Here is a 15,334-nt window from a genome sequence, read left to right as displayed (position 1 = left end):
GATTCAAAGATTATAATTTTCAGCCAATATTGAAAACCTCAACTTACAGAAATGAACTTATATGAAAAAGTTTGCAAAGGAATTTAACAACAAAGACTACATTAGAATGAGATGTAAAATGAGTTTGTCTTATCAGCTATTTAAAGTTCAAGGGTATAGAGATCTACTGTCACAAAGAATCCCAGAATTTTAATGCTAGGGGACAGTTCAATAGCTAATATCTCATAACCTATACTTCCAATAAACTTTTTTTTTAGGTTTTTGCAAGGCAAATGGGATTAAGTGGTTTGCCCAAGGCCACACAGCTAGGTAATTATTAATTGTCTGAGACTGGATTTGAACCCAGGTACTCCTGACTCCAAGGCCGGTGCTTTATCCACTACGCCACCTAGCCGCCCCCCGATAAACTTTCAAACAACATTTCTAGAATGTTGTCATTCAACTTATGGTTGAAGATGTCCAACAAGGGGAAAATCCACTGTCCCCTAGCTAGACCATTCAGTTTTGGATAATTCTTATTTAAGGACATTTTCCCCTTATATTAAGAGCAATTGTATTTTTCTTTTACATTCTACCAATGGTTACTGCCTCCATTTATTAGAACTATGCAGAAATCGGACTGGAAAACTATTCAGATAAGAATAATGCCTCTTTGCATGCAAGCCACCCCCTAATCTTCAGTTTGATATCATAGTCACATAGAACACTGAGAGCTCAATTGATTTGTCCAGATCACATGTTCAGTCCCGACTTCAAGACTAGTTTGCCTAAGTCCTATGGTGAATGCAAAAGTAGTCTAATTTCTCTTCTTCAGGACAGTCTTTCAGATATTGGAAATCTGTGATCATAGGAACTCTTTCCTATAACTACAAGGCTTGAATAGGCATGATCAAATAGTGAAATAATTTTTTGAAAATGGAGCATTGTCTTTGATCATTTCTCTGAAAGATAATTTTGAAAAATCCTTGAGAAATTCCTTGATTAGAAATACATCAGCTGCTGAGCAAGATGAGCAGAACAAGTAGAACATTGTACACCCTAATAAGCAACATGGGGGTGATGATCATCCTTAACGGACTTGCTCATTCCATCAGTGCAACAATTGGGCACAATTTTGAGGTATCTGTGATAGAGGATACCATCTGTATCCAGAGAAAGAATTGTGGAGTTTGAACAAAGACCAAAGGAAAAAAGTTATCTTATTATGTCATTTTGCTATCTCTTATAATCATTTTTTTCCTTAAGGATATGATTTCTCTCTCATCACATTCAACTTAGATCAGTGTAAACCATGGAAACAATGTCAAGATCAACAAACTTCCTTCTGTGGGAGGTGGGGGGATGGAAGCAAGATTAGGGGGAAAATTGTAAAATTCAAAATAAATAAATTCATTAAATAAAAAATGACACGTCAGTGACTAACATTATTCTCTAAGTATTCCTCAAAGATTCCAATAATAATGCACAGAATGAGGAAAAATATTTAAATGATCACTATAGCTATAGTGATATCCTGACAATGCAAAAGAATAGGATAATGCCTTACCTTACTCCCATATGTCTAAGTACTCATATGATAAGTATTCCAATCTAATCTTTTTGCCTTTTGGCTTTCAATCAATCATAAATGTAAGATTTAAGAGCTCCTGAACTTATGAACAAAAGTTTCAAAATGCCTCTTTCTTTGGCACAATTCAGATATAGCTCTCTTGGTCTTTTCAATAATATTAGAAGATTTCAATTAATTCAATAACTATACATATATCAGCTCCAGAAGACACTGGGGATAATAAATTAAAGCTCTGAGGAATAATTAAACTCACTCTGGCTTTATACCACATGGCGATCTTTTATTTTATGTAATGAACAGACAATGATGCGTTCTGAAATGGAACTTCTGAAACCCAAGGATTTGTGAACAAATCTTACTGTAATAATAAATATTAAAAGAAAATTACTATATCACTTTCACAGGATGTGGAAAATCAGTCTTTTTTGTTGTTCACTCATGGTTGGGTCTTCATAATCTTACTGGTTTTGATGTAGTAAAGATACTGGAATGGTTTGACATCTCTCCCTCTCATTTTATAGATAGGAAAACTGATATGAAATTAAATGACTTGTTCAGGTCCACATAGCTATGAAAGGTCTGAGATTAGATCTCAATATAAGGAAATGAGTCTTTCTGATTTTTTTTTTCATTTTTACAAGGCAATGGGGTTAAAGTGGCTTGCCCAAGGCCACACAGTTAGGTAATTATTAAGTGTCTGAGGCTGGATTTGAACTCAGCTACTCCTGATTCCAGGGCCAGTGCTCTATCCACTGTGCCACCTAGCCACCCCATGGGATGGTGTAACAATTTGTAGTCTTTATTTCCTTCTCTCTCCATGATTTTACAAAAGTTGCATGAAATCAATCACTCCTCCACTTCCTCTTATCCCACGAGTCATCTATTTGGAGTCTAAATTTTGAGATGTTCCAATTTCAAGGGAAGATTTTGGCCAATCAGAAGCCATGAGAGTTTCATGTGCCATTGTGGCAAAGGAATATAAAATCTTGTTCCTTGCTCTATATTTAGAAATAATTGTCTATCAGAAATTATAAAGTTCTTAATTTTATTTTAAATATATGGAATAAAGTAAGTATGTCCATAATATAGTAAAACTGAAAATCATTGTACAAAAACCTTCAAATCCATAATATCCAACTTATTATTTCTTTTAAATATATATAACAAAGTTCGTAGATAAACTTCGTTTTGTTCCTGTTTTCTCCTCCTCACCCTGCCCTAGAGACTACTACCATTAGACATGAATATGTGCATGTTGATACATATAGATTCCTCATTCCATATGTACTTTTATACATTAGTTCTTTCTCTCGATGCAGATAGCATGTCCCTCATATATTTGTAATTGTTCCTTCATATTTGTACTTAGTTTTATTGTTCATAATGGTCAACATAATTTATTCATTCAAAGTTGGTCTTTAAAAAATACTGCTGTAGGGGCAGTCAGGGGGGTCCAGTGGATAGAGCACCGGCCCTGGATTCAGGAGGACCTGAGTTCAAATTCAGCCTCAGACACAATAATTGTCTAGCTGTGTGACCTTGGGCAAGTCCCTTAATCCATTGCCTTAAATAAAGAAAAATTTAAAGAAAAATACTGCTATAGCATGGAGTTGATGAACAATCTTAATATACTTGCTCATTTCATCAGTGCAACCAACAATCAGGGACGATTTTAGGTATCTGCAATGGAGAATACCATTTGTATCCAAAGAAAGAATTGTAGAGTTTAAACAAAGATGAAAGACCAGTTATCTTTTTATGTAATTTTGTTATCTCTTATATTTTATTTTTTCATGAGGATATGATCACTCTCTCAAAATTTTCAATTTTCATCAAGGTATAGCATGGAAACACCATAGAGATTATCAGAGTGCTTTCTGTGGGGGATGGGGAAGGAAAGGAGGTTGAGGGAAAAATTGTAAAATTTAAAAAACAATTAAAAATTGTTGTTCTACATACATAATTCTCGTATTCTCTTTTTTTCTGATCCTTTTGCTCTTCATTATTTCATTCATACTTTTTCTAAGGTAACTCCTCTCCTAATTTTTAATAGAATGATATACAACTTGATTGTATATACCATCATGATAATATGGGACAACTTATTCAGGTGTTCCCCAAATGAAAGACCCCTCTACAATTTCCAGTTCTTTGCCAACCACAAATAGAGCTGGTATAAATATTTTAGAATATATAGGTGCTTTTCATTTTTCCTAATTATTTTTAGATATTGATCACAAAATTATATAATTGGGTCCAAAGGCATAGGCAATTTAATAGCTCTTTAAGCATATTTTAGATTGCTATCCAAATTGATTGGATCAATCCAAAATCCCACATATAAGGAATTATTGTCTCATTTTTACATATGCCCTCAAAAATTTGATGCTTCCCCCATCAACTCTTATTGATAGTCTAATAGGGACAAAATGATATCTTAAGGTTGTTCTAAGTTACATTTCTCTAATCAGCATTTAGAGTTTTTTTATATGATTTTAAATTATCTTGATTTCTTAGATATATGAAATTTGGGAAGCTGATATGAGAAATCAGTTTGAATTTTTGTCAATTATTTTTGCTTTCCTTCTACTTTTGGCTATATTTATTTTAATTGTTCAAAATATTTTAGAATTAAATGTAGATAGTCTTGTTTTACACTTCAATTTGATCTCTATCTTTAATCTATTCATATTTTTCTCTATCCATAAATCTGTTAACCCATTTGCTCTCTGTTCTTCAAATTTTCTTATAATTTCTCTGTTTATGTCTAAATCATGCATTCATATTGTTCTTATCTTCTTGATGCCAAATTTCTGCCATACTGCTTTCCAATATTCTGAATTCTCTTCCCAAAGTCTTTACAGTCGTTAAATACAAGGTTATTAAATTTGTTTGGCATTGTAAATAAATGGCTACTATGTTCCATTGATCTATCTTTTTACTTCTTTTTTTTTGTTTTTTGCAAAGCAATGGTGGTAAGTGATTTGCCCAAGGTCACACAGATAGGTAATTATTAAGTGTCTAAGGATGGCTTTGAACTCAGGTCCTCCTGACTCCAGGGCTGGTACACCATCAAGCTGTACCACCTAGCTTCCCCTTTATTTCTTAGAGAGTACCAGTTTTGATAATTATTGGCTATGGCTAAACAGGGTTTAAGAACTGGTATTACAAAATCCACTGGTATTACTAATCCTTCCTTTACATTTTTTAGTTCCTTTCATATGCTTGAATTTTCTTCTTTCAATAAAATTTGCCATTATTTTTTCTAATCCAGTAAGTAATTTTGATAATTTAATAACATTTAGAAATTTGCATGTATTTAATATATAAATAAGTGTGGATAAAATTATTTTATTGCCCCTGCCTACTCATAAACAAGTTGGAACTCATCCTATGATTTTATTGGCATGGAACTTTTGTTGAGGAAATAATCTCCATCAAGGGAAAGTTAGATTTACTCTGAAGTTTAGATTTAAAGGGCTGACATGAGTAATTAAAGAAAAAATTTAGAAGATTGTCTATAAATATTAAGGATCTTATTATGAGATACAGAGTCTGAATGGGGAAGAGTGGAAGTTCATAGATCATTAGACAGTCAGAGAAATAGATACAGAGAGACAGAAAATATATAAATACTGAGAACAAAAGCAATATGCAAACTGAAAGGATACTATTTCTTTTTCTTAACCTTGTAAAGGTGAACATTTTCAAAGTAGTACAACCCAGGTAACAGTATGAATCAGGTAACAAAAATTCTGAAATGAATTAATACTTAAAAGAAAATCAATGATCCCACATATCTGAGCCTTATAACACCAAACATAGAAGGTCATGGCAAGCATCAAAGAATATTGTCAATGCAGATCATTTAAAAATGTGTAATTTCTCAACTACAGGCATAAAGAGGCTTGAGCAAATCTCTACCCAATATAAAGAGGCGCAATATCTCCTAATTAATTTCTACAGCACAGGAAGAGCTTTCTTATTTCTTAGGATATAGATCAGAGGATTAAAGGTTGGGTTAAATATAGTATATAGCACTCCAGCCAGCTTACTCCTTTATGTGTTATAGCTATAAATAGGATATAGAAAACAGTCATTATCAATCCATGGACACCACAATAAGATGAGAAGAACAGGTAGAGAATGCTCTCTTCTTTCCCTCTGAAGTATGAATTTTCAGGATTCTAGAGATAATGAACCCATGTGATACCAAAGTCAGAAGAAAATTTCTAAAAACAAAGAAGGCATCTGCCAAGTCATGACACTTTTAATATAGGTAGAAGTACAGGAGAGCAACAAGAGAGGCGAGATCTCACAGAAGAAATGAGTAATTACATTGGGTCCACAGAAATACAATCATGTCATCAGACCAGTATTGTAAAGAGGCTTTGCAGGCACAGATGAGTCACACACCAGCTGCCATCAGATGGTTCATCAGAGTACTGTAATGTAGGAGGTGGCAGATAGCCTCATAGCAGTCATAAGTCACGACTGTGAATAGCAGTTCTGATGATCCAGACCAAGCAAGGCAGTAAAGCGGGGTCATGCACCCCCCCCAAGAGGAGATGGCATTTTCCTCTGAGAGCAGCCCTGGCAGCACTTTGGGCAGAATGAAGCAGGCACAGACAATGACCACTGTAGCCAAGTTGAACATGGGTCTTTGGAGGCTTGAGATGAATGTGATGGCTGTGATAATCAAGACATGCCTGTGATGGCCACCATGGGAGAGGAAACAACCACATAATGCAATTCAGAGTTTGCAGTGTTCAGAAGCCCTGGAGGATGAACTCTGTCACCTATGAATGGCTACTAAAAGCCACTGATCTGGGAGTGTTTTCTGGATCAGACAGGAGTTTCTTGGACCCATACTTCAAAATTTACATTGTATGAATGTGGTTGGATTAATATCTAGACAAAGAAAAGAGATTTGATAAGTGGGTGTACTTTATTTGAAACTCATGCCCTTTTAAAATTATAGATTAAATTTCACATTGAGACCCCAAGAATAAAATATATAACTTTTTTCATAAGCTGATACTAACAGTAGATTCTATAAAATTAAATTTAGATATAATCCAAATTAATTATTACCTATTCCACTTGCTTCTCTTTGTTTGGCTTTCTTCTATATATGCTTGCACTCTAGGTTTTCTAGTACTTATCATCCCAATTCACACCACAATGTGTATTACTGTCAAATCCCAGATATGATATACACACATTTATATTTATATTTCTATACATCTACATTCACACATTTAGGTTTATATAAATATATATGTGCACATATTCTGTTTAAGCTGATACATGAAATTAAAAATTATGTTAAAGTATCCCCTTCCTTCCATTAATTAATAGTCTAGTGACTTTTATACATTTATTTTCAGATGAAAAAGTATTTTTTAATCTCACTCATCTTGGGAAGTAGATAGTATCACTACCAGTATCTGCCAATTTATGAGTGAGAAAATAAAGGTAAAGAGAAGTTAGTAAACACAGGCTTCAGAGATCCTATAGAAAGTACTTAGTAAATACTATTCTATGAACCTTCTTTATGTGTATGTCTCTCTTTGTCTTTCTCTCTCTCTCTCGCTCACTCTGTCTCTCTGTCTCTGTCTCTTTCTGTCTGTCTGTCTGTCTGTCTGTCTGTCTGTCTGTCTCTCTCTCTCTCTCTCTCTCTCTCTCTCATTTCAATTCCATCACTTCTGTTTTGTCTAACTTTTTCCCCTCTACTTTATGATTTAAGGCTCTTTTCCCTTACAAGAAAACCCAACTAATATTTTCCCAAAAAAACTAATGCTTCTCTGCTCTAAACAGTCCTAATTGGCTAGTTAAATGAGATATTATAATCTAAATAGTTATTATGTATTTATGAATATATTATTATGTAGTTTTGTTTATATTTATATGCTTATATTTATATTATGAATATGAGATAATAGTTATGTCAGATTGACCCCTAATAATTGTCATTAATTGTACATGTGATCATTTTGAAAATATTATAATTATTTAGAATCCATAAATTACTAAAGCTGCTATTCTTGTAGTCCTAAAAAGTTGGCACACTTTATTTGACCAGGGATCTTCTTCCTTTTCCCAGGAAGAACTGAGTTCAGATTCAACTTCAGACCCTTAACTACACAAATAATCCTACCTAAGACATTTAACCTGAATAGTTACCTCACAGAATTGTTGTGAAAATGAAACAAAAAAATCCAAAGAGTGTTAGCAGAGTGCCTACAACATAATAAATATAATATAGCTGTTCATTACCTTCCTCTTTCCCTTTCCTTCAGGTGTGAGATCAGAGTCACTCTCAAGACTATATAGAAAGAATGGGACAGAGTCAATATAACATAAATAGAATTTCTCCCAACACTTCCCTCAAAATAATTTTAAATAACATCTCTGATTAAACTTTGGAGTGATATAGTCATCAAATGCTCAAGGTGAGACATTTCCCCAAATTAGGAACACTTAGAAAGTCATAAAGAGAGGGGGCTGGGATACCGGTGTGAATTCTTACCTGCAAAGCATGTACTGTTGAGCCTGCAATGGAACTTTGGAGATCGCTGCAGCATCACAGTAGCAGCAGCAGCAGATTAGATATAGCAGCAGTGTAGATATAGTAAAGAGGTCAGAAAAAAAGATTTCAGGGACACATTTTACTGGCACTAAGTGCAGCTGATACCAATTGGCACCCCCGTTGCTGATATGCACATCTCTGTAGCAGTTCTTCGTAAGAAAGGAGTGCTGGTGGTCAGGTATAAGAGAGCAGGAAAACTGTTAGTATACTCAATTACATCAACAACAAACCTATCAGAAATCATATTATTATATCAATAGATGCTGAAAAAGCTTTTGACAAAATACAGCACCTATTCCTTCGAAAAACACTAGAGAGTGTAGGAATAAATGGACTGTCCCTTAGAATAATTAGCAGCATCTATCTGAAACCATCAACAAGCATTATATTCAAGGGGGAGAGGCTAGAGGCATTTCCAATAAGATCAGAGGTGAAACAAGGGTGCCCATTATCACCACTACTATTCAATATTGTATTAGAAATGTTAGCTTCAGCAGTTAGAGAAGAAAAAGAAATTGAAGGAATTAGAATTGGGAAGGAAGAGACAAAACTCTCTCTTTGCAGATGACAAGATGGTCTACCTTAGAGAATCCCAAGAAATCATCGAAAAAAACTATTGGAAACAATTAGCAATTTTAGCAAAGTGTCAGGTTATAAAATAAACCCTCATAAATCCTCAGCTTTTCTTTATATGTCTAGCAAGATACAGCAGGAAGAGCTAGAAAGAGAAATCCCATTCAAAATAACCTCAGACAATATAAAATACTTGGGAGTCTATTTGCCAAGACAGACTCAGAATCTTTTTGAAAACAATTATAAAACACTTCTCACACAAATTAAATCAGATTTAAATAACTGGGCAAATATCAACTGCTCATGGATAGGTAGAGCTAATATAATAAAAATGACAATTCTACCAAAACTAAACTGTCTGTTTAGTGCCCTACCAATCAAAATTCCAAAAAATTACTTTAATGAGTTAGAAAAAAATTGTAAGGAAATTCATATGGAGAAATAAAAAGTCAAGAATTGTCAGGAGCTTAATGAAAAAAAGTGCAAAAGAAGGTGGCTTATCCCTACCTGATCTAAAATTATATTATTAAGCATCAGTCATCAAAACTGTTTGGTTTTGGCTAAGAAATAGAGTGGTGGACCAGTGGAATAGACTAGGTGTAAAAGCAGGAGATGTTTATGGTAATCTGCTATTCCATAAACCCAAAGAGTCCAGCCATTGGGATAAAAACTCCCTCTTTGATAAAAACTGTTGGGATAATTGGAAGTTTGTATGAAAGAAACTTAGATTAGACCAACACCTAACACCCTTTACCAAGATAAGATCCAAATGGTTACAGGACTTAGACATAAAAAACAATATTATAAGCAAATTAGAAGATCAAGGACTAGTTTACCTGTCAGATCTATGGAAAGGGGAGCAGTTTATGACTAAGGAAGAGTTGGAGAGCATCACCTAAAACCAATTAGATGATTTCAATTACATTAAATTAAAAAGCTTTTGCACAGATAAAACCACTGTAACTAAGATCAAAAGAAATGTAATAAATTAGGAAACAATCTTTACAACTAATGATTCTAACAAAGGACTCATTTCTAAAATATACAGAGAACTGAGTCATATTTTTAAAACAAAAAGCCATTCCCCAATTGACAAATGGTCAAAGGATATGCAAAAGCAATTTATAGACAAGGAGATCAAAGCAATTCATAGCCATATGAAAAAATGCTCGAAATCATTAATTATTAGAGAAATGCAAATTAAAGCTTCTCTGAGGTAACACCTCTCAGATTGGCCAATATGACCAGAAAGGATAATGATCATTGTTGGAAGGGTTGTGGGAAATCTGGGACACTATTAGACTGTTGGAGGAGCTGTGAACTCATCCAACCATTCTGGAGAGCTATTTGGAATTATGCCCAAAGGGCAACAAAAATGTGCATACCCTTTGACCCAGCAATACCACTAATGGGTTGATATCCTGAAGAGATGAAGGAAAAGGGTATAAACATTACTTGTACAAAAATATTTATAGCAGCCCTGTTTGTGGTGACAAAGAATTGGAAATCAAGTAAATGTCCTTCAGTTGGGGAATGGCTTAGCAAACTGTGGTATATGTATGCCATGGAATACTATTGTTCTATTAGAAACCAGGAGGGATGGGATTTTAGGGAAGCCTAAAGAGATTTGCATGAACTGATGCTGAGTGAGATGAGCAGAAAAAGAAAAACGCTGTACACCCTAACAGCAACATGGGAGTGATGTTCAACCTTGAAGGATTTGCTCATTCCATCAGTGCAACAATCAGGGGCAATTTTGGACTGTCTGCAAAGGAGAGTGCCATCTGTATCCAGTTAAGGAGCTGTGGAGTTTGAACAAAGTTCAAGGACTATTCCCTTTAATTTAGGAAAAAAACCATATCTTATTGTCTGATCTTGTTACCTCTTAGAATTCATGTCTCTTCTCTAAGGACATGATTTCTCTCATAACACCCAATTTGGATCAAAGTACAACATGGAAACAAAGTAAAGACTGACAGATTGCTTTCCGTGGGTGGGGGAGGAGGGAAGTAAGATTGGGGGGAGAATTGTAAAACTCAATATCTTTAGTAAAAATTAATTTAACAAAAAAGAGAGCAGGAAAGCGGGTCAGACTTCCAAGACTGAGAGGAGCACTAGCAAGACAGTTGCAGAAGAGCAGAGACCCTATTCACAGTTCTGGTGCCAAGAGGAACAAAAGCCCTTACAGCTTCAGGGAAGCAGGAGCCTTCCAGGGGCAAAGACCAGAGTGAGGATGAAAATACCAGTGACCCAGATCACAACAGATTGAAGCATCAAAACTAGCAGACCACCAGAACTAGCTCAGAAAATGGTAACACACAAAAGCCCAAAGCATGGTACCTAGTACAATTTCTCCCAATCCCCAGGTTAGAAGAGCCCAACTTTGACATGGAGTTCAAAGTCAAAAATAAACTGAAAAAATGAGCAACCAAAAAAAATAACAAACCATAAAAAGCTACTAAAGTGGTAGGCCAAATCATGACACAAATTTAGAAGAAGACAATAGTGTGCAAAGAGCCACAGCAAATGACTAAGTGGACCAATGCCTACCAAAATTTCTGAAGAATTAAAGAAATAAGAATGGTAGAAGAAAAATTGAGGAATGATACGAAAGTAATGAAAGAAAATTATGAACAAAGAAGTGATACTGGCTTAAAAAGTAAGCAAAATGTTATTAAGATAATTACATTTTATAAACAGAATTGACCTAATAGTAAGAGGCAATAAAATTCACTGAATAAACAAATTCCTTAAAAAAGAAAATTGGATATATAATATATTCATATTAAGTATATATATATAACATTTTAAAAATTATTATTTTAGCAACAATTATGAGATTATGATCTAAAATAGAAAGGCTACATGTACTACATTGATTGTTAGAGGAGTCAGAATGATTGCTTTTCATTGAATCTTCATAATTGAGTGGCCATGGTCAAGTCACTTAACCTCCCTGAGATTCTTTTTTCTCCTTTGTATAATAGAGAAGATAATGTCTAGCCCTGATAATTACTTTTCTTGTTTAGTCAAATGAGATAATATATGTAAAACAATTTGTAAATTTTACAGCTCTATAGCAATTTCAATTATTATTATTATGACCAAAGAACAAAACTATGGTTCACATGAGGTCAGAATCTAAAGACCAATGAAACAATTACATTATTTACAATGAAAAACAAAACAAAGCAAATCAAAATTAACTATAGAAAAAAACTTTAAAAGTTGAAAAAAAATTTTAAAGTAAAGTTGAGCAACTGAAAGATAACAATTTTATGAGAATGAAGAAAAAGAAAACAAAATCAAAAGAATGAAAAAATAGAACTAAATGTGTGATATCTGATTGGAAAAACAATTGACCTGAAAAATATATTAAGAAAGAATAATTTAAGAATTATTAAATTATCTGAGAGTGATGATCAAAAATGATCCTAGATATCATACATCTATAAATTATAAATGCAAACTGTTCCGATATTTTAGATTCTAAAAGTAAAATATATTAAAAAAATATTAAAAATTAAAAGAATCCAGTGATAATATCATCAAGGAAAACTCTCAGAAATTATTTCAAACAGCTAGAAAGAATCAATTCAGTTATCATGGAGGCACAGTCAGAAACAGGAAAGACATTAATAGCTTTTATATTAAAGGAGTAAAAGAAAGGAATATGATATTAAAGAAAGCAAAGGTGCTAGGAGTTCAATCAGGAATAACCTGTCCAGAAGAAGAGTATAATTCTTCAGGGGAAAAATAAATATTTAAAGGAATAGTAGACTTCCAGTTATTTCTTAAAAAAAAAAGAACAGAGGTGAATAGAAAATTTTATATTTGAATGTATAACTCAAGAGAAACATAAAAGGTAAACCTGAAAGAAAAATCACAAGAGATTTAATAAATTTAAACTTTTTGGAATGATAATACATGTAATTCCTGAAACTTATCATTATTAGTTCAATTAGAAGTTGTTTGCATAGCCAGAAGGCTTGGGTGTGATTCAGTTATGCTGGTATTTTATGTAAACCATGAAAGGCATAAAATGATGGGTACACTAGGAGAAGAAGGAAGAAAGAAGTAGACTGGAGAAAATTATTCCACATAAAAGAAAAATGCAAGTAAAATCTCTTTCAGTGAAAAGAGTGCCATCATACAATTTTTGAACCTCACTTAAATCAGCATCAATTCAAAAGTGGAAGAATATATAGATATATTCTTCTATCTGTCTCTGTCATATATATGTATATATACATATACATATATATAATATATATCTGTACTGAGAAAATGTATGTGTATGTCTACAGAAAAATAAAGGAGGGTAATAAGAAGGGTGCAATAAGAAAAACATAATTCAAAAGCAGAGCCGAATTTTGAGGAAAGACAGGATAGAAAACATAGAAAGATAAACAGAATAAAATAGGATAGAAGAAAATACATAGCAGTCATAACTGTGAATGTAAATGGCATGAATTCACCCATAAAGGAGATGTGGATTTACAAAATGGATTGGAAAACAGAATCCTTCAATATGTTGTATATAAGAGATACACATGAAACAGAAAGATAGAAACATAATTAAATCAAGGTGATAGAACAGAATCTATTAACTAAAATTTTTTAAAAAGCAGAACAATCATGATCTTTGTAAAAACAATAGCAAAAATATAATAAAAGGACAAAACCAGGGAAACCATATTTTGATAAAAGGAACCATGAAAATGAATATCAAAAATTAATAGAAAGCTTCTCTGATAAAGTTCTCAAGTCATTGAATATGAGGGAACTAAGCCAAGTTTATAAAAATAAGAGTCATTCCCCAATTGATAAAATATCAAAAGATATGAATTGTTTTCAGAAGACACAAAAGTGATCATATTCATAGGAAAAAAAGTGTTCTTGATTGATATTGATTGGAGGAAGGTAAATTAAAATACCTCTGAAATGCCACTTCATGCCTCTCAAAATTTCATACTGTAAGAAATAAGAAAAAATTCTACAATAATGAATTGTTGTTGGTATTGTGAATTAATTCAACAATTATAAAGGAAAATTTGCAACTAGGACTAAAGGTCTATAAAGCTATGTATATTCATTGACCCAGCAACACCACTATTACTTCTGTATCCCAAAGAGATTAAAGAAGAAGGAAAAGGATCTATGTTTATATTTCTATTTAGAACAACCCTTTTTTGTGATGACAAAGATTAGGAAATTGGAAAGATACCCATTAAGTGGAGAATGGTTAAACACGCTGTGGCATGTGATTGTAATGTTTTCTTAAGCTTCATTGTGGGGAGGGGGAACGATTGAGAGTAAAGAAAATTAAAATCTTATTGAACTCTGAATATCCAACATATTGTACTTATTTCTGAGTACCACATTTTTGAAATAATATTAGTTCATTCAGATTGAATCAATTCACACATAATTAAAATTCATCCAGAAAAGGGAAATTAGGGTTAAAAAATAGTGAGTTGATTGGATAACTTAAAGATTCATAAGTTAAAAATCATTGTTGAGGCAAATATACCTTCAAATATTTGAATTGTAGTCAAAGCTGTAATAGAGCAAAAGTCTTTACCTCAGAGACCTGTTCATAATTCTCTCCATTGTTTTTCTCATGTAACTTCTTAAGTCTAGTTCTTCATTGAAAAAGCAATGCAGTTCTCTTATGAAATAACACGTCTCTCCATTTTTCTCTCCATTTTCCTTCAGTTGACTATCACTTTACTTTTTTTTCATTTTTGAGTGTTCTAGATTAGCAACTATTGAGCAATTCAGCAGACTTTGGAATATGAAATATGGTCTTTACACTGTGAGGAGGGGGAAATTAAAATTAGTCTCTAATTTATCTACTACAAATTTCTCTTTTCCTCATGTTCACTTCTGCCTATAACTCTCTCAACTTTAGAAAGTGACATATGCAGCATGAGCAGGTTGTGCAGGGATTCTTCACTTATTTTTTCTCATATAAACTCCACTGGCAATTTGGTGAAGTTTTTTGAGCCCTTTTAATATGTTTTTAAAAGGAAAACATAAAATACTTTGAATGATAAAAGACTATATTTAAGTCCACTTATCAATCTATTTTGCAAAAAAAAAAATAAGAATAAGTTCTTGAATGCCAAGTCTAAGGATACCAGTGAGTATTTTTCTTTCCTCCTAACTTTGTCTTCCAAAAGAGGTTGAATGATCACTTGCTGGGATAGTTGCATAATGCATAAAGCATTAGAATGGAATGAACTCTGGCACCTCTTCCATCTCAGAAATGTTAGATTTTCTGAATAACATCTAGCTACCATATTTTCATATTCAGAGACACCTCTGGTCTTAATGCAGGCAACCAAATTTATATATGGAGCAAATAGTATTTTATTTTGGTAGCAAATCTTAGCCTTTACTCAGGGGGAAAATGGGAGTTTAAATATACAAGGTGACCTTATTCATGATTTGGTAAGTGGGTTCTGACTGCAGACTTCTATGAGTCTAGTCATTCTTCTTATGATCAAGCGACCAACTCAAATTATCATTATCATCATCATCATCATCATCATCATCATCTTTCTAACTGCCATTCTCATTCCCACTGCAGGCAT

At 33.2% G+C, this 15,334-nt stretch overlaps 1 protein-coding gene across 1 annotated transcript in view; it reads right to left on the bottom strand.

The window, feature by feature from the left end:
- Window positions 1-8,194: 8,194 nt before the first annotated feature.
- LOC141520794 (olfactory receptor 13A1-like) overlaps window positions 8,195-15,334 on the bottom strand; it is a 396,576-nt gene continuing 389,436 nt past the window's right edge. Inside the window, exon 7 of the transcript XR_012477738.1 lies at window positions 8,195-8,329. The gene's annotated coding sequence lies outside the window, so the exon portion shown is untranslated. The remainder of the gene's footprint in view (window positions 8,330-15,334) is intronic.

This window comes from Macrotis lagotis, chromosome 4 (assembly GCF_037893015.1).
Source record: "Macrotis lagotis isolate mMagLag1 chromosome 4, bilby.v1.9.chrom.fasta, whole genome shotgun sequence".
Taxonomy (NCBI): Eukaryota; Metazoa; Chordata; class Mammalia; order Peramelemorphia; family Peramelidae; genus Macrotis; species Macrotis lagotis.
The sequence above is the reverse complement of the archived record's forward strand: the minus strand, read 5'-3'. Positions and strand labels throughout refer to the sequence as shown.